Source organism: Protopterus annectens, chromosome 2.part0, assembly GCF_019279795.1.
Source record: "Protopterus annectens isolate FY-2018-M chromosome 2.part0, PAN1.0, whole genome shotgun sequence".
Taxonomy (NCBI): Eukaryota; Metazoa; Chordata; order Ceratodontiformes; family Protopteridae; genus Protopterus; species Protopterus annectens.
Window position 1 is genome coordinate 1,787,852,522 of NC_056728.1, and position 26,201 is coordinate 1,787,878,722.

The 26,201-nt window shown below is 41.5% G+C and overlaps 1 protein-coding gene across 5 annotated transcripts in view; it reads right to left on the reverse strand.

The window, feature by feature from the left end:
- ARHGEF10L (Rho guanine nucleotide exchange factor 10 like) overlaps positions 1-26,201 on the reverse strand; it is a 3,087,848-nt gene that overhangs the window by 2,648,530 nt on the left and 413,117 nt on the right. The gene's annotated exons all lie outside the window — the stretch shown is intronic.

Sequence of the window (26,201 nt, forward strand, 5' to 3'; positions counted from 1 at the left end):
TGTTAATGTAGTTAAAAGGTGTGGGAACAAGCAGGTTCAGAGACATTTATACATGGCTATCAGAAGGATATATTACAAGTATAGAGGTGGGGGTTTGATGACATGGCAAGCTGAATATTACAGTGACATTTATTCTGGAGATATACAGGAGCAGATCTATTAATTTGACAGCTGAAGTTTTAGTTGTATTTTAAATGAGTTTATATCCCAAATGGATTTCAGTGGTAGTGGGATGTGATTCCATAGCTTAGCTACACTATTTGAATAAAGAGAGTCACTTGCAGTAATAGATGATTTGGTTATAGTGATCATTAATTTTTCTCTACAGTGCAAAATTCTATTGGGGCAGTAGTGCTGTATTAAGTTGTTAAGGACTGGAAAATTTTCTGGCTTATAGAGAAGTCTATGTATTGTAGTTAGCTGAGAAAGAGCGGGGTGATGTGGTAGTTCTGATCAATTTAATTGTCTGACTGCTAGGCACTGATGTGCCCTATTGTTATAGTTTACTGCAAATATGGATATTTTATTATAACATTGCTCAAGTTTGGACAGTTGCAAGGCATGAAGACTAATAATGATTTGAGCAGCATAGAGGAGAGAGATGACAGTAAGAAAGTAGAGGTCGTGCGTCTTCTGCCTATGTCACTGAGGTAGGATTTTACTTTGGGTTTAATTTCTCCAAGTCTTTTGGGTTTTCACTACCATGACAGGAATAAACACCATTCCTAAGTCAAAGTTTCTTGTTTTCCTATCCAACTGATTGAATAACTTTCGGGACCAGTCAGTCACACCAAAACTGTACGTTAGAACAGGAAGAGCAAATGGGTTTGTAGCTTGGACTTTGTTCCTAGTCAGGCTGTTTTCAGTATTAATTTTTGTCTTCTAAAATATTCCTTACCGAGTTTTGTTCACATTTGCTCATGTTTTATTGCTCATCTGTCATCAATTCTCAAATATTTATACACCCCCTCCTGCTCGAGTTCTTTATATATCACATTCCTGATATTTTCTTGGTGCTGCAGCTTTCCTGCTTTAAAGGTTGTTTTTGCACATTTATTAAGACCAAATGACATTCTTATATAATCTGAGAAAGTTTTGTCCACCCCCAGTTGTGCTTTCAACTCATCTGATGAACTATACAGTTTAAATCACCCACAAAAAGATGAGAAGTCTTTACACTTTATTATTGCCTGGGAGCCAAATTGTCACCATGACCTAATCTGTTAAGTAGACAACTTAATGGGTTAAAGGCAAGAGAAAAGGGCAGCGGTGGCAAAGAGTTACCCTGGAATATCCCCCTTTGAATTTTTATCCTTGAGATAATAATTTGTCATTTAACATGGCATAGCTGCAAGTGGTTTGCCACTGTTTCATGGTCACCATAATGTAATTGAGCAATGTACGATGTATCTTATACATCTGTAAGCACTCTTCTATCCATAAATATGGGATGCTGTCAAATGCTTTTTTGTAATCTATCCATGCCATTCTCAGATTCTTCTCCTTTTTACAATTCTCCATTACCACTTTATTGAACAACAAATTATCCTTTCTTCCACATGACTTTCTTTTGTTATATTGCCATGACTGAGTTTTCTTCTAAATGACTATAAACTCTCTTGGCATCAATTTCCAGTGTATAGTTTATACATCATCAGAAGGCAAGTTATTGGTCTACAGTTTTTAGGACAGCCTGCAGGTTCACTCTTAAGGAGGATTACGACTTCATCTGTTGTTAACCAGGTTGGTGTCTGTTCAGGCTGTGCATGTATGTGATTCTTACTCGGGGCTAACGTTTTGTGTAAAAATGTTAATACTTTCAGCCAGAAGTTAGCTACTGCAGCTGGGCCTGGAGTTTTCCATTCAGGAGCTTTTCTTAATTTCATTCCCATTTCTCTAACCATTACTTCATCCCATTCCATGGATGTTTGAACTGTTTCTTTTGACTTCTTCCATCCATTCAGCATCTTTGTTATATTCTACAGGGTCATCATAAATATTACTTTAAAATGTGTATATTTCATCTTTTTTTGGTGGTGTTTCGATTCCTTTTGCTTTGTTTCCTAATTCTCTATAAATTTGGGGGTCATCAATGAATTGCTTATTTTGTACTGTTTCTCTGCCTGTGCTGATATCTTTGGTTTATTATTTGCAATAGTGTACAATAGATCCTGGTCTGTCCTAATAATGTGTTTTGCTTTTATCATGTCTATTTTTGTTCCCTTTACTCTACTCTTCTAACAGTGACACTTCTTATCTTAATTGCTTTACAATTTTCTCTATTCGGTACTTCCATGATGGCATTTGATTTCTTCCCTTCCCTTATTGCCCTCTATTTTTGTGGTAAGACTATCTGTTATTAATTTAGCTGCACAGTAATATATCATGTTTACTTCTGTTATATCACATACATTTCTTTTAATAGTCTTGATTACTGTGTTCATTTGTTTTATCAAACTTCTAACATTTTTGATCTTAATGACTTTCTGTGATCTGCTTCTTTCATAGATCTTAACATGTTTATCCACCTCTATTAAATCAAGAAACTCTTCCCTTAGATCTTTTTCTTCTAAACTGAGGGCACATTCTTTATTCTCCATTTCCTGCAGACATTTTACAGGAAGTTCCAGAACATCTTCCTGTGACATATTGTCTTTAAGCTGCATTCTGCATCATCCATTGCTCTTTCATATGGGAATTCACTGGCCTATCACTCCACAACCCTGACTGCGTCAGATTTGACACCATTTCCTGCTCCTTCCTTTGCTGTACAACTCCAACTGAATGTTTGTACGGGTTTCCTTCTGAAGGCAACATATTATCAAGTGGCAACTGATCAGATGCTTCCCATTCTACCTGTTTCTCCTTAATTTGGGGAAAGAATAGTTGTGTAAAATCTTACCATAACCACAGATGTCCTTCTCTTCCATGTTGCAGTATTCCAAACCCTTTAGTTATCCTCTTATAGCTACCCAAATGTCCGGCCAGTATACAAAAGCTACTAATCACTGCTAGATATGTGGGACATCTGACATTGGCCGAGGGAGTGTGCGACATAAAAGTGACATCTGCACGTACCTTTCCTCAGAACTGAATGCTCCAGTCAAACTCCATTCCAAGGATAGCTGTACAAGTCCTGTGTCATCCAAGACGGGATAGTTTTAATTAGAAAGGGGGTTAGGAGGGAGGGAATGAATACTGTAACATGGAAGAGAAGGACATCTATGGTTATGGTAAGATTTTACACAACTATTCTATGTTCTTCTATTCTCATGTTGCAGTATTCCAAAACCTTGGATGAGTGCCAAAGCTCAAAGGGAAGAAGAGGAGGCTCGCATGGAGCTGCTTTCTATGAAATCATGTAGGATTGCCCTAGCAAATCCCACTCTAGATCTGGGATGTGATCTAGTGCTTAGTCAAGGTATAGACTGATGTCCATGTAGCTCCCTCCAGAATGGAAGCAGTATCCATTTTTTTAAAGAAGGCTACAGATGAAGCTATGGCTCTAGTGGAGTGGGCCTTAATCTTTGAATTTAGATGTTTTCCATGGTAGGTGTAATAAAAGGATATAGCCCTGGAAATCCAGGCATAAATTGTATATTTTATCACTGCTTTTCCCAGAGCCCTAGGGTGAAAGGTGACAAATAATTGCTCTGATTTCCTAATGGACTTGGTCTTGTCAAGATAAAAATCTAAGCTGTCTGTGAACATCAAAGGAATGCAAGACTCTCAGTGTCATTCTGGGATGTGAGAAAAAGGTGGGCAGGTGAATACCTTGGTTTAAGGACAGCTCATTGACCACCTTGGGCATGAAGAAGGGATTGGTCCTCAGGGTCACTCTATCCTTGTGAAGAGGAGAAAGGGAGGAGTTGCCATGAGAGCCTAGAGCTCTGACACTCTTCTGCCTGATGTCAGAGCAACCAAGAGTACTGTCTTTCAAGTACAGTGTTTCAGGGATGCTTTAGATGCTGGTTCAAAGGGAGCAACTGTGAGCTTCTCTAAAACATAGTTCAGGTCTCATGGAGGTGGAACTGGACTCCTGGGTGGGGGGGGGCAGAGATGCAATACTCCCTTGAGGAATAACTTTGCAGAAAGATGGGATGAAAGAGGAGGGTCAAGAGGTAGACAAGCTGAAATAGCAGCAAGGTGGGCCTTAGCCAACCCTGCTTGCAAGAGTTCACATGGATAGGACAGCACAAGGGGAACCACACCTTGCAAATGGTCCAGCTGTCTTTGTAGACACTACATGAAGAATCTTTTCCACTTAAACAAATAAGATCTCCTAGGATTAGGTTTCCTTGTCTCCTGCAGGACTGTTAGCATGTCCTCGGTGTTAAGGTGTTTATCTATGGTTATCTTCTTACAACCCCTTTATACTTAGATTCAACTTCAGATTCTCCACTTCCTAATTAAATTATCTTTCATCTGTGCATAACCTAGAAGCCCTATGCACTTGTCCCTTGACTATATTATTGAACGTATGCCTGGGGTACATACTATCAAAGGCCAAAAGATTGTTTTTCCAGCAACTTTTCTTATATAGGGAAGTTTGTATATAACCCTCTTGTCCCTTACTGAGACGTACATCCAACTAGTCAATCATAGTCTCGGAACAAGTCACAGTGAATTTTAAAAAGTCTGTTGTGGATTCTAAGTACCTTATTAAAGAATCTAAATCATTATGAGTGTCTTTCCACAAGAGGAACACATCATCTACAAATCTCACATAATGACCTAAATGTGCTTTCCAGTCATGTTCAGTATTAAAAATTACCATATCCTCCTAACAGTCTAAAATTAGGTTCATGTAGGAGTTAGCACATGGTGTCCCCATTGTGATACCTTTACATCTTTCATAGGATCATAGGAAGTTACTAGGCTAGTGGCCCTGAGGCCCTTAAAAGCCTAACCAAGAGTTTAGCCCATGAATGGACAAATCAGCACACGATGCCCCTGTCCAGCAGGTCATCGGGTAGAATCCCAGGGATGTATTTTCTATTTCCCATCCAGTTATCCAGATTGTGCTTAAAAAGGGGTAAAGAGGTACTCTACTTGACATGGAGAGGGAGTCTATTCCATAGATGGGGGAGCCTCTGGGACACAAATCTCTCCTGCCAGCAAGTCCTTTTGATGTCACAAACCAGGCTGAGACTGCGTGTGTGGGTTACTCGAGTGGAGCTTGAGTAGTACTTCCAGTCTATGTTTGGGTAGTTAAAGTCACCCATCAAGGCTGTGTCTGAGATCGCCTTGTATGCCAGACAGCAGTCACCTCTGAGGAGTCTGTATGAAACAGAGTAGAGGGATAGGGCTTTTAGTCTATGCGTGTATGGTAGACTTTTGAGGCCCTGGAGTCTCCTGGTGAGGAACCTCTGTGGTCTCTCCAGCTGATGCATGTGCTTCGCGAGGTACATGCCAAATGGGCGTTGAGCTCAATAGTGAGCCTTATAAGGGAAGAATACAGGGATGTTATGACCTCCTTATCCCTGGATGAGATACCCTTACTTATGAGGTGGGCCATGTAGAAAGCTTTCTGTACAATGGAAGCAACATAGTGATCAAATGTCAGGCTGCTATCAATCTGCATGCCCAAATCCCTCACAACTGACTACATGCTTAGAATGTTGTTATTAATGTTATAATTTGTGGGGACATCTCTCTCCTCAAAGGGGATGATGATGCATTTTTTTGTATTCAGCTTGAGGCCATGTTTCTGGCACCAGTCATTTGTTTGGGTGTACCCTCTTGGAGGATGTCCCCATCACTAGGGGAACTTATGACAGCTCCCAACTTGCAGTCATCTGCAAACTTGGTCAGCCATAGCCCACTCGTTTTGGCCTGTACCTCAGAAAAGTATATCCCAAATAACAGAGACCCCGGACCGAACCTTGGGGTATGCCACTCGATATGGGTCTACTGCTTGAGGTGGCTTCCCCTATTTTGACTAGATGGGTTCTATCAGTGAGCCAGTTGGCTGCCTATCTGGTAACAAACAGATTGATGCCTAGTTGAGAGAGTTTATCTATTATGCCTGAGTGGGGAATAGTGTCGAAGGCTTTGGCCAGGTCAAGGTAGGTGTTATGCACTGTCTTCCCCTCATCTCTGGCTTTGGTGACTGTCTCAAAAAAGACGACCAAATTTAACAGACATGACCTGCCCTTGACAAAGCCAAACTGTGTGGGTTCAAGTGTTTGGAGGTTGCCAATGTCCTTGTTAATGGGGTCCATGATAATCCATTCCATGGCCTTGCAGATCAGGCTAGTTAGGCTGATGGGTCTATAATTTCCTGGATCAGTGAACACTCCACCTTTGTGCAAAGGGATGACAGTGGCTGTCCTTCACTCATATGGGACAAAACCAGTACTCAGGCTTTGGTTGAATAGGGCACCTAATGGTGCTGCAAGTTCCTGTCTGAGTTCATGTAGGATGCAGCCTGGGATGTTATCAGGTCCCATGGAGGCTGTAGTTTTTGCCTTTGAGAGAGCAGTGATGACCTGATCCCTAGATATAAGGAGAAGGGGGCAGGTACTAGGAATGTCCTGATTTACTGATGGTGAGGACAGAGGGGTGAAATTTTCGCTGAATCTGTCAGCCAACAAGTTTGCTATATCTACACCATTTGTATATGTGGTGTCCTTGTCCATCAGTTCTGAACAGATCTGGGTGCTACATTTGAGATTACGCACATATGTGAAGAAGGCCTTATGATTGTCTCTAGTAGATGTAGCCAATTTGGACTCAAAGCTTGCTTTGGAGAATTTCACTAGTGCTCTTATTTGCTTGTTTAGGCTAAGGAGAGATTCTTCCAATTGGGCACCTGCTTCTTCTTGGTCCTGGACGGCAATTTTTTTCTTTTGTTATAGAGTTTATTTACTGCAGATGTCCACCAGAAAGGTTTACTCTTCCTTGAGGAGGATGATTTAGTCCTGTCAGGTATTCCTGATTCCATGCATCTATATAAATGTTCGTATAGTAATTTGGTATAGTTTTGGATACCGGTGCCAGTTCCAAGAGAGGGGGAGGGGGCTGTGACACTGTTTATACCATCCCTCAGGAGGCTGTAATCAGCTTTGGAGAATTTTATTTGATTGACCCTAGCTAGAGGGGGATCGGGGGAGATGGTGACTTCGAATGTGACCTCTTTATGGTCGGATCTTACAAGGGAGGATGATACTGCAGGGATGCTGCAGTGGTTATTCATGTTGGTTAATACCAAGTCCAAGATATTATCACCTCTTGTGGGTGTATTGACTAGCTGTTCCAAAGCATTTGCATTGACAAAATCGAGGAATCTCTGGGCATTTTTGTTCTGGCAAGAGTAGTACTTCCAGTCTATGTTTGGGTAGTTAAAGTCACCCAGGATCAGGGTAAAGGGTTGAATCCTGATAGATCTGAAGAGGTCTAAATAGGCAGTTTGGGCATCTTGGTTCAGATTTGGGGGCCAATAGCTAGCTATGATTTGTATAGGAGTCTTGTCAATAGTTAGCTGCACCTGGAGTGTCTCTCTGTGCGTTATACTGTTTGACCAGCCTGGAAGTGTATATGTCTTTAATATATATTGAAACTTCACCTCATTTGGCTTTACTACCCACAGTTTGGGGTCTGAATGTATGATAGGATGCGTAACCAGGTAAGGCTGGGGTGTTCTCTGCACCTTTGAACCAGGTTTCTGCGACTGCATAGATGTCAGCATTTTCCATGGTTAGGAATGCTTGCAATGAGTGCAGTTTCATGTTTAGACTCCTAGCATTTAGCAGCATGACCTTTAACTTGTCATCATCATTCTCTTTCGGCTTTTCCTGTTAGGGGTCGCCACAGTGGATCATCTCTTTCCATTTCTTCCTATCCTCTGCATCTTGCTCTGTCACACCAACTGCCTGCATGTCCTCTCTCACCACGTCCATAAACCTTATCTTAGGCCTTCCTCTATTCCTCTTACCTGGCAGCTCCATCCTTAGCATCTTTTTCCCAATATACCCATCATCCCTCCTCAGCACATGTCCAAACCAACGCAATCTCGTCTCTCTTGCTTTGTCTCCAAACTGTCCAACATGAGCTGACCCTCTAATATACTGATTCCTAATCCTATCCATCCTAGTCACACCGAGTGCAAATCTTAACATCTTTAACTCTGCCACATCCAGCTCTGACTCTTGCCTGTTTGTCAATGCCACTGTCTCCAACCCATATAACATAGCTGGTCTCACTACCCTCTTGTAGACCTTCCCTTTCACTCTTACTGGTACCCGTCTGTCACAAATCACTCCTGACACTCTTCTCCACCCATTCCACCCTGCCTGTACTCTCTTCTTCACCTCTCTTCCACATTCACCATTACTCTGAACTGTTGATCCCAAGTACTTAAACTCGTCCACCTTTACCAACTCTACTCCCTGCATCCTCACCATTCCTCTACCGTCCCTCTCAATTACACACATATATTCTGTCTTAGCCCTGCTGACCTTCATTCCTCTGCTCTCTAGAGCATATCTCCATCTCTCCAGAGTCTCCTCAACCTGATTCCTACTCTCACTACAGATCACAATGTCATCTGCAAACATCATAGTCCACGGGGCCTCCTGTCTGATCTCATCTGTCAACCTGTCCATCACCACTGCAAATAAAAAAGGACTCAGAGCTGATCCTTGATGTAATCCCACCTCCACCTTAAACGGATCTGTCACTCCCACTGCAGTCCTCACCACTGTCACACTACCCTCGTACATATCCTGTACCACTCTTACATACTTCTCTGCCACTCCCGATTTCCTCATACAATACCACAACTCTTATCTAGGCACCCTGTCATATGCTTTCTCCAAGTCTACAAAGACACAATGCAACTCCTTCTGACCTTCTCTGTTTTTCTCCAACAACACTCTCAGAGCAAACATTGCACCCAGCCACTGGGGATGCACAAGCCAGTGCATTTCTTTGTGCCGGTCCCAAGCCCGGATAAATGGGGAGGGTTGCGTCAGGAAGGGCATCCGGTGTAAAACTTCTGCCAAAAATTACTGATGTGGAGAACTTTTCATGACCTTTAACTTGTGTTTTGTTGAAATTTCTATGTTGGTAGTTTTAACCTCATCACTTTTCCTAAAAAGGCACTATAGGGGAAGCAAGAGCCTTTGCCAGAGTCCTGAAGCCCTGGTGAGATAGATATAGGCCATCTCTGGCAAAGCATCATGGTCTGTCGATCATATCTTCCCAGGCTATCAGGTACTGGATCCCCCTGGAATGACACCAGAAACTAAGCCAATTGTTAAAGTCAGTAATTTTCTTTTTGTATTCAGGCATCATTCTGGGTGACAGTAGAATGCTGCATAAAGCTAGTGACATACCTGCCTGGGACACATATTCAGTGAGTTCAGTCATGTCTCTCTTCATATAGTCCAGGGAGGTACGTCTCAATTCATTCACACCAACATTGACTATGACAGAGTCATAACAGTACTTGTTGTTGAGAGACTTGAGTGCATGTGTGATATGGCAGATTCTGGCCCCTGACAGACAACTAACCGTGACCTTCTCCTTATCCAGCCTGGTGAGAGGCATATCTGTGTGTCTCACAATGGAGTCACCTATGACTAATATGTTGGGTTTATGGTTAAGCCTTAGTGGTGAGACACAGGTGTGTGAACTATGTGTGGTATGTGGTGTGGAGGGCTGTGGAGATTGCATGTGTTTTTGCCTTGGAGGTCTCCTTTGTTTGGATATATTTTTGTTGAGGACCTCCACATATGTAGGTGTATGTTGTGTAGATGTGGGTGGTGTTTGAGGTGTAGTGATTGTGTTGACAACCTTCTCAGTGCCAGATATACTGGCTTGTGAGGGAGAGATCTTGGACTCTGGGTTCCTAATGTAATTGCATCTCTCGCAAATTGTGTTCCTAGGTGGTAGTAGTAGGTGGTAGCCTGTGTATGTAAGGCAGTTGCTACACTGTATCAGGATGTCCATATCAACCAGACTGGCAGGAGAAACTGTAGGAAATTGTCCATCCATATTTTTCAGAATCTGAGAGAGAAGGCCAGAGAGAGCTAAGGAGTTAAACCAAAACTAAGAGGCTTAGAATAAAACTTACAATTTATACTGGCTATAAACAAGCAGTAACAAATGCAACAGAAAAGATGCAACTGAACACTTTAGAGAACAAGCTGCGCAAGTAGCAGAAAAAGCAAGCTGAAGTAATGGAGCAGGAGGAGGAAACACAAATACAGTAAAAGAATATGGTTAAAAATATACATAATGCTTTATACCAACATACAGAGCAAAACTTAGGCCATATATTTAAGTTTATGGTTTTGCAAATAGTGAGATTAAATGTTAGAAGTGGCAACATAGTAAACCTTACTGAGTTTAATGAAACTAAATGGATTATTGAACTACGGCTGATAGAGCCTCTGGTTTAAATGGTGTGGTACCTTTAAAACCAGCCTTAAAAAGGCAGATGATTCATTATTGAATGTTGATTGGCTGGCTGTGCTTTTAAAAATGTGATTTTAAACTTTGCATGTTATCTGATGAAAGGTTTCAACCCGAAAGCGCTCATCTTGTGATATTTGGATTTTATTAAAGTGTTACAATGGCCTGGTAGTCCGACTGCTTTTTCTTTCTTTAATCTATTATATTAGATGTATAGCAGTGGACCTTAAGTGAGAAGATTCTTCAGATTTATTTACAGTGATCTAGACCTTCACACACATGGCCGAGAGATGAAGAGATGATGTGGAATTGGACTACTGTCCACAGAGACAATCAATGAGGATCGCTACAGAGAAGGTGAGAAAAAGCGTGATATCAGCATTTAACTTTTTTTTTAAAAGTCACTGTATCATCCATGGCAGCCAATATATTAGATCAAACGGCTAACATGAGTGATGAGACAGAGTTCTGTGAACTGATTACTACATTGACAATGATTTATTAAAACTGAAACGTTTGCAGTGGCAAAGGTTTCATTTGGAGGCATGCCTTCACCATAAAATCGTCCCTAGAGGACTTCATGTCTTATGTATGCCTACACAAGGTGAGGCATATCCAGAATTATTAGCTCGGTGGCAGCAGATAAATTTAGAAACCAGCTTTTTGTACATGAGACTGCTGATAGAACAATTCACTCCACAAGAAGACAAACTATTACAACAAATAAAAAGTTTACAGCATCGGCTGGAAACTAACTTTAGAGATGAGTATTACGTCAATAAAGCTGATGATGCTTTTTGTGTGGCTGCTCTATATGATACAAGACTACAGCAGACTAAAACTAAAAAATGGTGAGGGATTATCGTGATTTTCTTCAAGGAGACAATTTTACCTGTCTGCGAGAGAGACAGTGGCAACAGGATAATGCTGGTTCAAATTCCACGTTTTCAATAGCATCTAAAGTTAAAAAAAGAGGTGAATTTCTATCACATAAAACAACAGACATGGTGATTTTTGAATCTACACCTTCCGATAATAATCCAGTAGCCTTGGTAACCTCTGAAAAGCTGATTATGTCAGTAAATGCAAGAACTAATGAAAACGCAGGGGGAGTGTCCTCGAATGTGATGAGCTCATCGGGAATAGCTGCGGACATAGTGGTCGATCCTTTGATTTTAGGAGCTAGACCAAAGATTTTTAAATCCAGAATTACTTATAATTCTTCTTTTATGGAGTTACCAGTCCCTGTGAGGAAGAAGAATGATTGCAAATGGAGCTAATAATACAACAGGGATATGAAGAGGCGAAGAACTTCAAATTGACTCAAAATTTTGGCTAGTGTTTATAATTAATCTAATGCTATTCTATCCGAAGAACAGTTGTATGTTTTAAATAAGGGCTTGACATTTGTGCCCAGTGTGGGATCTGTTTACAATGAGATGCTTTTAGATTTAATGTTGTTTGGTAGGAATGTGCTACTAAAACATGTTTGGTGTTAATAATGACGTTAGAAATGCATGCTTCTTTGTACCGCCTATGCATCCGATAGTAGCTACACTTTTAAAAGTTTGTAAGAATGAGATGAAGGCATATTTGGAATGTAAGCATGAGCATAGATATTTTAACTTGACATTTTCACAAAGGAAACCTTTAACCTCACTCTGCAATGACAGATGAATTGTTATCAAACCTGCTGATAAGGGATGAGCTGTGGGGGTAATGAACCATCATTTTTATCATGGTAGTGTTATGAATCTGCTTAAAGCTGAGCATACATATTTGCAACTTTCTCCGTTAACTGTAAAGTTGCTGATTGCTAAAGTAAAAAAAGAGATTAACATTTTTAAAGAATACTGGTTTGTTAATTGAAGAAATGTTTACGGTTCTGTGGGTTGAGCATCCTGTTATATCTATGCTTAAAGCACTTCCCAAGGTACATAAGAACATATACAACCCACCCATGAGACCGATAGTTTCAGGGAGGGGTTGGGTAACAGAGAATTTATCCATATGGGTAGAATGTAAACTGAAACAAATATTACAATTATTTCCCAGGGTTTTGAAAGATACAACCTATTTTTTGACATCATTATATGAATGCTTACAGGGGAATGAATGTCAGAGTTGTATGTTAGTTACATTGGACGTTAATAACTTATTTACAGTTATATCCAATGACTATGGTCTGACAACTATTGAATCTGTTCTAGTGAATACAGCAAACTTAGATGTTAGCATGAGTAAGCTTATTTGTACACTACTCAAACCTGTTCTAGAAAATAATATCTTCCTCTATCACGGCAGTTATTCTCAACGATGGGGGCGCCATGTGCTAACTCCTACACAAACCTAGCTTTAGCCTATTGGGTGGATATGGAGACTTTTAATACTGAACATGAATGGAAAGCACATTTAGGCCATTATGTGAGACTTGTAGATGATGTGTTCCTCTTGTGAAAGGGCACTCATAATGATTTAGATTCTTTTATAAGGTACTTAGAATCCACAACAGCCTTTTTAAGATTCACTGTGACTTGTTCTGAAACTATGATTGACTAGTTCGATGTATGTCTAAGTAAGGGGTAAGAGGGTTATATACAAACTTCCCTATATAAGAAATGTTGCTGGAAAAACAATATTTTGGCCTTCGATAGTATGCACCCCAGGCATACGTTCAATAATATAGTCAAGCGACAGGTGCATAGATGAAAGACAATTTAATGAGGAAGTGGAGAATCTGAAGTTGAATCTAAGTAAAAAAGGGTTATAAGAAGATAACCATAGATAGTGGGGTCAGTACTAGTAAATGTAATAGGACGGATAGAGCTAGACCCTGGTTTTCAGCAGGAGCATACAATATGGAGAATCAAAGTTCTAATAATAATAATATGGGTGATAGAGATAACAGAATGCATATGACCTTTAGACATAGTAACAGTATAAAGGGGATACGTGATATTGTTAGACACAACTGGAAGGTGTTGTTAATGGATAAGAAAATAGGAAACATAGTGGGACAAACACCATCTTTTGGTTTCAGACAAAACAAGAATTTAAAGGATTTACTTTGTCAGGAACATAGTTTATCTGACAATATTAAGGCTATATCCCAGCGCAAGGGCACTTTTGCTTGTAAACATTGCAAGGTCTGCCCTTATATTATGAATCAGAATTTATTTGTTCATCCTTTAACAGGCAGGAGTTATTCTTTGAATTATTATGTGGACTGTGGAACACAGAACATTATTTACCTGGCTCAGTGCAGTAAGTATAGTTCATTTTATGTGGGCAAGAGGAACTGCACATTGAAAGAAAGAATTTTGAAACATCTTTCAGAAATACAATTAAAAAATACACATAATGCTTTATACCAACATATAGAGCAAAATTTAGGCCATACATTTAAGTTTATGGTTTTGCAAATAATGAGATTAAATGTTACAGGTGGTGACATAATAAACCTTACTGAGTTTAATGAAACTAAATGGATTATTGAACTAGGGGCTGATAGAGCACCTGGTTTAAATGGTGTTGTACCTTTAAAACCAGATTTAAAAAGGCAAAGGATTCAGTATTGAATGTTGACTGGCAGGCTGTGCTTTTAAAAATGTGATTTTAAATGTTTCATTTTATCTGATGGAAGGGTTTCAACCCGGAAGCAGTCATCTTGTGATATTTGGATTTTATTAAAGTGTTACAACAGCCTGGTAGTCTGACTGATTTTTTTCTCTTTTATCTATTATATTAGTTGTATAGCAGTGGACCGTAAATAAGAAGATTCTTCAGATTTATTTGCACTGATTCCTCAGGCAAGGAAGGAAGAAATTGTTGAATTCCAAGGGGTGTGAGTGTTGGGTCCGTGTAGATCTCATGTATCATTGCAGCTTTCTCATATGGAGTCTTGCCAATGGCAGCATTGGAACAGTGGAAGCCATATGACCCAGTAATCTGAGGTATTGTCTGGTTGTCATAGTACTGACTTGGAGGACAGAGAGCAGGTACTGCTTTAGGTGTTCCATCTTTGGGGTAGAAGTAATGCTCTCATAACATCTGCCTTATTCTGCACCCCAAGAAAACTTGGTCCTGGGAGGGATTCAGGTTGGACTTGAATCCCAGTGCCTGCAGGATTGAGATAACTTTGTGCAGTTGGTGGTGTAGGGATCAGGAACATTCTGCCTGAATCAGAAGGTCATCCAGGTATGGAAATATTTGAATCCCTCGGACGCTGCAGTAAGGAATAACTGAAACCAGACACTTGCTGAATGCCCTTGGAGCTGTAAATAATCCAAAGGTCAAGCTTTAGAAATGAAAATGTGAGGAATCCACAGAAAATCATAAGTATTTGCTGTAGATGGGCCTTATAGGGATGTGTAGGTAGGCATCCTTTATGTCCAAAGTGGCTAGAAATCCCTGAGGCATTACCAAGGGAAACAGTATGTGAAGAGTTAGCATACAGAAGGTGAGGTGGGAGAGATCCAGGATAAGTCTCCATGGTCCATCCTTCCTTGGTACTAGGAAGCATCTGGAGTAAAAGCCCTTTCTCTTTTCTGCCAGGGGAATGGGTTGTATGGTTCCTTGAAAAAGAAGGGTATCTATAACTGGCTGACAAAGATGGAGCTGGTCTTTGGGTGGTTATGGTATGCCTCTCCAAGAAGGAGGAATAATCCACGTCATGAAATAACCCTTTTCTATAATGGACAAGCTCCACCTGCCTGAGGTAATGCTTTGCTAAACTGGAAGACAGTGGGGGAGCCTTAAGGACAGGGCAATGGAGTTTGGGGGTGTGGACAGCAAAGTCACAGACTACCTGCCCTGTCTTGAAACTGAGCTTTCTGGGCAGAAGTCTGAACAAGCTTGAAAGGGCTCTGCTGCTTCTTGGTGCCCTTTCTGTACCTAGAATGTGTTGTTGTAACAGACTGTTTTCTAACAAACTATGTTTTGGTAGGGTAGTTACTATGAAATTTGGGAATAGGGGAGACAAACAAGCATTTGAGGTCCTGGAGTTCCTTCCCTTTTTGTTGAAGGGTCTTGAATAGTTCAGCCACTTAAGCCACAAAAAGGGCAGAGTTATCCAAGGGACCATCCAGGAGTTTGGCCCTAATATCATCAGGTATGGGCTGTAATCTTAACCATGAGTATTGTTGATCAGAATGTATGTGCTGTGTCTTTAGAAAGGATATCAAGGCCTGAGTGTGCACATATAAATACCAGCCACGTGCTATTCCCAGTGCTATTTTGAGAGTGCAGTCAGAGAGTGAGCATGTATGACTGCAGTAGCTAGTTTGTATATAAGTTACTTTCAGTAAACTTCTATCATGATGTGTTTGTATATAATAAAGCTGCTTGAACAGAACCCACAAAGTCTCTTCTATTGTGTCCAAAGTAGGAGAGCGACATGATGACAGAACTGGGATTCCAGAGAATGATATTTGGAACCATGAAGTGCAGAGATGACAGTGAAGGTAAACAAAGAGAAGCGAGCACAAAAAAGAGCCAGAAAAGAATCAAAGGTAATGAGAATTCGCATGAGCTGCTTATTTGTAAAAAAGATAAAATGGAGCATTAGCAGGGCACAAAATGTATTATTATACAAGCGGGAGGCACAAAAGGTTTATTAACGAAGGAAGTTTAAAATGAGATATTTGACAAAACGATTATCAGAAAAGCAAAAAGAGCATGCTTAAAGCAAAATGAGTACGTTTAAAGCAATCTAGCATGTTTAAGGCAAAACGGGAATGTTTAGAGCAAAACAAGCACAAGAAAAGTACAATGGGCATGAAAAGAGATTAAACGAGCAAAACTAATATAATAAGGGCAAAAAGTGCACATTAAGCATAAATAAAGCAGGGCGACTGCATGTTTTTGGCAAAGTGCTGTGTTTTGCCATAACTACGACTTCATATTGTATCAAGGGCAAGACTAGAGTCATTCAAAGTATCTCAAAGTGTGTAAAAGTGCTTACAGTGTGTGCTTATTAGTGTGCATGTATTCTGAAGAGTTTATTTGTGTGCAAAGTGCAACTATTTCATGAAATGCAGTCAAAGTATAACCATTTTGAAAAGTTTCTTTTGCTGGGTGTATCTATTTGCAAAGTGCCGCCATTACAGAGTGTTTCTTGCACTGCAAAGAATTGCCTAGCAAGGTACCGCCATTTTGGGGAAATTTCAGTGTGCTGTGTACAATTTATTTGCAAAGTGCAATTACTTTGAAATGTTATTGACTCTGAGCTTCTCTTGCCCAGTTCATTTGCATCATGCAGTTATTTGAAATGTTTCTTAAAATGCTGACAAATTACTTTTACAATACAGTAAATTCAAGGGTATTACAGTGTCTGAGAGACTTATTTTGCAAAGTTCAGTTACACAGAGGCTTGTATCATGCAGTTATTTGATATGTTTACTGATAAGAGATGATTTCTTGCAATACAGTAATTTCAAGAGTATTATAGTGCCCGAGAGACTTATTTTGAAAAGTTCAGTTACACAGAGGCTTACTGTGTCACTGGCAAAGTTACAAATACTGACCTAAATTTCTGGCATATGTGTATGTGTATGTGTTCGTGCTTATTTGCAAAACCCGTCACTGGTATGTGTTAATATGGCAGATGGATTTCGAAAGCCCTTACCACTTGTGTTTGATCACAATATTGCAGAGAATTGGAGAATATTTGAGCAAGAGTACGATATTTTTATACAAGCAGATTATTCAGATAAAGATGCACACACCAGGGCATACATTTTGCTAAACCTAGCTGGGTCAGAGGCCACAGAAAGAGAGCGTTCATTTGCCTATGCACCAGCGGTATATGAGGGAGAAGGTGAAAATTGTCATATTATTGTAAAGGCTGAATCAAGGGAAGCAAGTTCAGAGAAATGTGTAACCCCTCAGATAAATATTACATTAGAGAGGCATTTGTTTTACACGAGTTTAGAAGCTAGGGGAAACATCTGTAGCTTATATAACTGACCTGAGAAACAAAGCCAAAATGCGTCAATTTGGTGACTTAAAAGATGAGTTAATAAAGGACAGGCTCATATGTAGTATTAATAGTGCTGCTGTGAAAAAAGATTTTGCTTTGTGACAGTGATTTAACATTGAGTAAAGCCACTGAGATTTGTCAGATCCACGAAGTGATAGAAAAACACACAAGTATGCTTGCAAGCAGGGTTGCCAGACGTCCCTATTTGGGCGGGACTGTCCCGAGATCAGCAGCCTGATCCCGAGTCCCGCCCTGCCGGTTAAAATCCCGGCCAGCCTCCGCTTTGTTTGTTTGTTTTTTTTTTTTTTTTTGATTGTCCCGTATACCTGGCATACGGGCCAATCAAAAATTGCTAAACACAGAGCTTCTTGTGTTCTGCATTAAACACAAGAAGCTCCGTGTTTAGCGATTTTTGATTGGCCCATATGCCGGTATACGGGCCAATCAAAAATCGCTAAAAACGGAGCTTCTCGTGTTGAATGCGGAACTAAACACGAGAAGCTCCGTGTTTAGTGCAGAGCTACTGAGTGAGCTCAGTTCTTTAATGTGAAACTCTGTTTTTTTTTTTTTCGTCTTCACTTGCTGTGAGAGACCTTCTTTTGCTGGAAATCTGGCAACCCTGCTTGCAAGTGACATGAGCATGGTTTCAGCAAGCTCTAGAGCAAATGTAGATAGCATGCAACATGTGGCGAACAGAAGTAGGCCTAAGCACATGGCAGCCACAGCCCTTGCTGGCTCACCAGGGAAACCAAGTAGCTTTCCATCAAGTTCTAAGACTAGTTCAGTTAAAGGAGCATACTTCTCAGTGCAGTACAACATGAATCAGCAAAACCCGTCTAGCTTTATTGTTAACTGTCACAATTATGGTGCCAATCATGAGTCTAAAAGAGAGAAATGCTTAGCATTTGGTCAGCAATGTCACAAGTGTAAGAAATGGGACCATTTTCAAAAGTTTTGCAAATCAAGTAAACCCACACAATTGTAAAGAAAGGTCACACAAAAAATCAAGAAGAGCTGAAACAGTCAGCTTTCTATGTAGATGGTGTATCAGTAATTGGTGAGAGGGATGATGCAGTGAATTTACTGGCAAAGAGTGAAGTGTTTTGTACAGTCCAGATCAACTGTAAATCCACAGTGCTCAAGGAAGACACTGGTTCAAAGTGCAACGTTATATCAGCAGACACATTTGCTAAAGCGAGAACTAATGAGCAACTTAATGTGGCTAGTAATGTGAAACTTGTTGCTTATGGAGGTGAAGAAATTCAAACTGAAGGCTCAGTAATGCTTTCATGTTATTTGGCCAAGAGCTCTTGCAGTTTGTTATTCTATGTAGTCCGAAGACCAGTACAGTCTTTACCAGGTGTCAAAGATTGTTTGAGAATGAATCTGCTTTCTTCTACCAAGAAAGTTCATCACATAAGTGTGTATCCTAGTTCCAATTTTTCTGAATCCATTTTCTCAAGAGTATGCTGATGTTTTCAGTGTCAAGTTGGACAAACTTCCAGTTGTGTATTCTTGAAGTTAGACCCAGAGGTCACTCCAGTAGTCAGACCAGGAAGAAGAGTTCCGATAGCTATACAGGATAAAGTAAAGGCTCAGTTGGACAAGATGGTACAGCAAGGTGTAATTTGTCCAGTTATAGAACCAACTGAATGGGTACCGTCTATGGTAGCAGCCCACAAAAAAGGCTCAGATGAAATCAGAATAATCATTGACCCAAGAGATTTGAACAAAGCATTGAAGAGACTGCATCATCCAATGTGTACAGTCGAAAAGGTTGCAGCAGTAAATCCCGAATGCCACTGTTTTTTCTGCCTTGGAATCAAAACGTTCATACTGGCAAGTGATGCTTGATCACAAATCCTTATTACTAACCACTTTTGGTACCCCGTTTGGCAGATACAGATTCCTAAGGATGCCATCATCTGGGATAAATTCTGCAAGTAAAGTCTTCCAGCGTGCAATGGAGCAAATATTTTTGAATTATCCTTGTGACACAATAGTAGATGATTTACTGGTTGGAGGCAAAGGTGAAGCAGGGCATGACAGAAACCTAAAGAGCATTATAGACAGAGCAATTGAAGTAAACTTAAAGCTCAGTCCTCTGAAGTGCAAATTCAGACTTCCAGAAGTTACATATGTAGGTCATTTATTTACCAGTAATGGCTTGAGACCAGACCCGACCAAGCAAGTAGCTATTCTTGAGATGTCAGCACCAGATAATATTTGAGCTCTACTGCATTTCCTAGGCATGGTCAACTATTTAGGCAAGTTTATACCAGACTTCATTGAGTTCACAGCACCTTTAAGTGAGCTAATGTGCAAAAATGTTGCATGGTCACGGTTAGAACAACACCAGAAGGTATTTGAAGACCTTAAGCAGAAAATTGCCACCCCACCTACATTAAAACACTATGATGTGAATAAACCAGTCACTCTTTCCTGTGATGCTTCAAAATTTGGTCTTGGCACAGTTATTCTTTAAGAGGGCAGACCAGTAGCCTATGCATCTAGAACACATACCCAAACTAAAATGCAATATGCTCAAATTGAAAAAGAACTTTTGGCAATAGTATTTGCATGTTCCAAGTTTCATGATTATATTTATGGTCAAGCTTTTCAGATTGAAACTGACCACCAACCTCTAGTTACTATACTAAAGAAGCCTATGCATTCAGCTCCAGTGAGATTGCAAAGAATGATGCTCAGATTGCAAAAGTACAACCTCAAAATGGTCTATACGAAAGGCAAACTGCTCTATCTGGCAGATACCTTTTCCAGATTGCCCAGAAATACGATGGAACAGCTTGAGGCAGAGAATTTTGACTTTGACGTGATGGCAGTGTGTAATTTTTCTACCACTAGGTTGATGAGTTAAGAGATCACACAAAGACTGATCCAGTTTTGAAAAAGCTCAATCACTACATTAATGTTGGATGGCCATCCAAGCAATCTACTGTACCACCTGAAGTGCAAAAGTAGAGTTGTGTACACTTACCATAAATGTAGATGTTCGAGTGTACTCACTGTTGCAGTCATTACATTTGGGTTATCTGCTTGCAGGTAGCCCTCAGCCAGCCTGATTATCAAAGTCTTGGGTCCTGCGTCAAATGCTGTCTCTTCTTCCATGACGTTGGGTCGTCAGGGGTATAAAGCTTGCAGCCGACACAATTACATCAGTTTTTCTTGCCCCAGATGTCAGGTGCCCCCATAATGGGAAGCAATTATATATAAGGTTACACCACCAACAAAAAGCAAATACACCAGAAAGCTGAAATACACTTAATCAAGAAGCAAGGTATAGCCAAGAGAAGTCAGGGGGCTAGAGGGAGGGTAACCAGGACTGCAACAGTGAATACACTCGAACATCTACATTTATGGTAAGTGTACACAACTGTACTATGTTCTTCATGTTTCACTGTTGCAGTCATTACATTTGGGTAGATTCCCAAAGCTAAGGAAGGGAGGAGGAAGTTAGAAAGCATTAGGACCAGCTATTAAGCCCCGCAAGACTGCAGTGGCAAAACCAGCTCTGGATTTAGAGAAAACAGGCAAGTGGTAATGCTTGGTGAAGGTATGTACAGAGCTCCAGGTAGCAGCTTCTAGGATGTCCCTGGTAGGGACACCTCTGAGAAAGGCTGTAGAGGTAGATGCAGCCCCGGTGGAATGTGAACTTATCCCCTGTGGGGCAGTTTTTCCATGGTGCTTATAGCAGAAATGAATGCAATGGCCTATTCACTTAGAAATGGTTTGCTTTGAGATGGCCTTCCCCTCTGCCCCTGCAGCAAAGGCAACTAGCAGCTGTTCAGTTTTTCTGACAGGCTTAGTCCTGTCCAAATAAAATCTTAGTTGTCTGTGCACGTCCAAAGATTGCAGTATTGGTTCTCCTTTGTTCTGTGGATTAGGAAAAAAGGTAGGCAAATGAAAGGACTGATTAAGGACCACACTGGATACCACCATGGGCATAAAAGAAGGATTGGTCCTGAGGGACACCCTGTCAGCATGGAAGATGATGAAGGGCTCCACTGCCATGAGGGCCTGTAGTTCAGACACTCTTCTTGCTGAAGTGATGGCTAGAAGGAAAGCAGTTTTCCAGGAAAGGTATTTCAACTCTGCAGTTGCAGCTGGCTCAGAAGGCGGTAGAGTGAGCTTTTCTAATAGAAAGTTAAGGTCCCAGACTGGAGTAGGGGCTCTCCTGCATGGTCTTAAATTTTTGGCCCTTCTGAGGAATTGTTTCAGCAGGGAGTGAGAGAAGAGGGGTGGCTCAGTAATAATGTAATGAAATGGCTGAGGCATGAATTTTAATTGATGAGAAGGAAAGGCCCTTGTGGAGCATCTCTGTTAAGTATTGAAGAATATGCAGTAAGCTGGGCACTGTTGTGGCAATCCATTGAGTCTGGCTCCAGGAGCAGTATCTTTTCCACTTTTCTGCATAGGATTTTCTAGTACTAGGCCTCCTTGCCTCCAGAATCACATCTAGCACCTGCTTACTAAGGGATGCTATTGGAGAGCTCAGGGAATTAGCCAGGCTTCAAGGTTCAGGGTTTGAAGCTGGGGGTGCAGAATCTGGCCCTCCTGCTGGGACAGCAGGGAAGGGGTCTGAGGCAGGTGCCATTGATCCAGCAGTGACATACTGCACAAGAGGGGGTACCAGTGTTGGCATGACCAGTCTGGTGCAATCAGTATTATCCTTGGTTTGTCTTGTTTGATCTTTAGAAGAACTTTCAAAAGGAGAGGCAGAGGGGGAAAGGCATAAACTGAGAAGCTTTTCCAAGTGAAGGACAGGGCATCCACTTTCTAAGCTTGACTGTGGGAAGTCCTTGTGCAGAATTTGTCCAATTGGTAATTCTGAGGGGAGGCAAACAGGTCTATCTCTGGGTTCCCCCATTTGTTTCTCAAAATGTTGAATATCTTTGGTTCCAGTTTCCAGTCGTGTGGATCCATGCGATTTCTACTTAGGTTGTCTGCCAGAGAATTTAGCTTGCCTGGCAGGAATTGAGCTTGTAGGTGCACTTGGTAGCTCAAGGCTGTGTTCCACAGAGCCATGGCTAGTCTACAGAGGGGATACAAGTGGGTTCCCTCCTGCTTGTTTATGTACCACATAACAGTGGTGTTGTCTGTCTTTACCAATAATTGTCCTGGAAAAATGTGGTCCTTGAAGGCTGTCAGGGAATTCTGTACAGCTAACATTTCTTTATGATTGATATACAGGTGCATCTGACTCGGGTTCCATTTGCCCTGAATGCACTGCCCTGCCAAATGAGCCCCCCCATGCATAGTCTGATGCGTCTGTTGTTAGGGTTTGGGTGTCAGGGGGTAGAATGAATGGCAGTCCCTTGTTGTGGTTGCTGGCCTCTGCCCACCAAAGGAACACTGTCTTTATACAAGGAATGATAAGAATCATTGATTCCAGGTCCTGAGAATGTTGACACCATAGGCTTTTCAGACACCATTGTAGTTTCCTCATATGCAGTCTTGCATATGGAATTAGTAGAATGCAAGAGGCCATGAACCCCAGAGCTTGCAGGATTTTCCTTGCAGATAGCCAGGTCTTTGTGGCCAGTAGTTTGAAGTAGGCTGTCAAATAAACTTGTTTCTCTGGCGTGAGGTAAACCATCTGGGAAGTTGTGTTCAAGCTTGCTCCCAGGAATACAATTTGTTAGCATGGTAGTAGATGAGATTTCGTTTCATTTATGGTGCACCCCAGTGAGGTTAGACGTTTCTTTACAAATGCCAGATGACTTAGTAGCATGCCTGGCTTTCTGCCTGAATTAGACAATCATCCAGGTATAGGTATATTTGAATATTTATTTGCCTGCAAAATGCAATGACTGGAGCTAGGCACTTTGTGAATACCCTGGGAGCAGTAGATAAGCCAAAGGGAAGTGTAGAGAACTGATAGTGCATGTAGCCTGCTCTGAAGCGTAGGTATTTCCTGCAAGATTCCCTTATTGGAATGTGCAGGTAGGCTTCCTTTAAGTCCAAGGTTGCCAACCAGGCATCTTTGCCTAGCATAGGAAGCAGCTGATGAAGTGTTAGCATTTTGAATTTTGTAATTACCAAAAAGGTGTTTCGAATAGAGAGGTCCAGGATAGTATGCCAGGAGCTGTCTTTTACCAGAAAAAGTCTTGAGTAAAAACCTTGTCCCCTTTCTTCTGCTGGGACAGGCTGAATAGCTCTGATACTTAGAAGAGAGAGAACCTGCTGTTGAGCCTCTGCTCACTGATTTTGGGGGTAGATCTGGCCAACAGTTTGGGGTTGGTAAGGTGTGGAAGTGGAATCTGTATCCTTGGGAAACTGTATTTAAAACTCATTTGTCCTGGGTAATGAGTTCCCAGTTTTTTGTATGCAGTGCGATCTTTCCTCCTAAGGGAGCATGCAGTTGAGCAGGGCTTGGAAGGTTTAATGTTAAGTCATTGTGACAGTTTTCCATAGGGGGGTGTTTTAGTACTTCCAGCTTTGGAAGTGGAAGCCCCCCACTGCTTAGGCCTGTGAGTATCTTGTGACTGTAGCCTAGGTGGTCTGCTGTTCTTGGGTTTGGACTGAGAAGTCCAGGAAGAGACAGGAAAGGACCAATTCATAGGTTCATAGGTAGGTACTAGGCTATCAGCCCAAGGGCCTATGTAAGCATAGCCATCAAGGTTCCCTGGCTTATGCTACCCAAGAAAGTTATTTTCCTGTGCCACTGTCAAGCAGAGACACAGAAGTGATCCCCGGGGTGAATTTCCTATTTCCCATCCACTCATCAAGATATTTCTTGAAGAGTGCTAATGAAGAACTTTGCTTGACATAGATGGGTAGCCTGTTAAAGAGTATAGGAAGTCTCTGGGACAGGAATCTATCCCTCCAGCATATCCTGTTTATTGTGGTGACAAGGTTTAGGTCCCTAGAGCGTGTAGCTCAGAGGGACTAGGATTTCTTTAGGTGTAGCATGTCCAACAGCTCTGGGTTTGACATAGCTTTACATGCTAGGCAGAGATCACCTCAGAATAGGCGATATGCTATGGAGTAAAGCTGGCGTTTTTTGAGATGGTCAGTGTAGGGCATTTGTTTGTGGCCAGCAATCCTCTTTGTGAGGTACTTCTGTGGCCTTTTCAGCTGCTGCAGATGTCTTGTGAGGTACATTTCAAAAGGGGCGTTGTACTCTATAATGGGTCTAATGAGTGTGGAGTACAGGAGAACAATGACCTCTTTTTTCCTGGATAAGAACCCTTTTATGATGAGGTGTGCCATGTAGAAGGACTTCCTGACTACTGTGGCATTGTGACTATCAAAGGAGAGACTACTGTCCACCTGAGTCCCAAGGTCACTTATCACACATTCAGTGTTAAGTAGATTGCTGCCTATGTGGTAATTCATGGGTACAGAGTTTTTACCAAAGGGAATGACACTGCACTTTTTGGCATTGAGCTTGAGGCCATGGCTCTGACACCAGGCATCTGTCTCAGCGAGGTCCTTCTGTAGGATGTCCACATCATTTGGGGACTTGACTATGGCTCCTAGTTTGCAGTCATCTGCGAACTTCATTAGCCAGAGGCCTTCTGTGTTAGCCTGTACTTCAGAGAAGTAGATACCAAACAGGAGAGGTCCCAGGATGGAACCCTGTGGTACTCCACTTATCACTGCTCTGAGGTCAGATTTGGAGTCTGCAACATTTACAGTGTGGGTTCTGTCAGTGAGCCAGTTGGCAACCCATCTTGTGACATAGGGATTTATACCTAGTTTAGTGAGTTTAGCTATAATTCCAGCATGGGGGATGGTGTCGAAAGCCTTGGCAAGGTCAAAATAGGCTGTGTGAACCACCTTACCCTCATCTACGGCTTTGGTGACTGCTTCAAAGAAGTCGATCAGGTTCAGGAGGCATGATCTGCCTTTCACAAACCCGAACTGGGTGGGATCCAGAGTTTGGAGGTTACCGTTGTCTTTGTTTATGAGTTCCATGATGATACATTCCATGGCCTTGCAGACCAGGATCGTCAGGCTAATAGACCGATAGTTCCCGAGATCAGTGGTGGCTTCCCCTTTGTGGAGTGGGATAACTGTTGCTGTGTGCCATTCAGTGGGCACAAAGCCTGATGCGAGGCTATTACTGAGCATGGTGCTTAAGTGGGGAGCCAGTTCGCTCTGAAGTTCATGTAAAATGCAGCCTGGGATGTTGTCTGGTCCCATGGATGCTGTGTTTTTGGCTTTAGAGAGTGCAGCTTTTACCTGCGTAGTTGTGATTACAGGGACTTTGCATTCTTCTTGTATAGACATGGGCCGTTTAGGGGGTGAGGGTGGGGTAAAAGTTAGCACTGAACCTATCTGCCAGGATGTTGGCAATATCAGTTGGTTCTGTAATTTTTGTGCCGTTGTGCTGTAACTCAGAGCAGATCTGGGTGTTGCCATCAAGATTCTTGACATAGCTCTAGAATGCTTTGTGGTTGTCCTTAGAATTAGTGGCAATTTGTTTTTCATAGCTAGCTTTGGAGGCTCTTATAAGGGATCTCAGCTTCTTACTAAGGCTGACCAGGGAGCTCTTCCACTAATGGGATTTTACTCTCTTTTGCAACAGTTTCTTCCTTCTGTTGTACAATTTGTTTATGGCAGGGGACCACCAGATTGGCTTCCTTTTTTTAGAGGATATCATTTTGGTTCTGTTTGGGATAGCACGCTCCATGCACTCGTGTAAGTGCTTATAGAGTGCATTTGTGTATTCAGCAGTTGTAACTGTATTGTCCATCTGCATGGGTGTCATGAAGTTCACCACTTCTGTCTTAAGAAGCATGAAGGTGGCTTTGGAGAATTTTTTTACCGTGGTTTC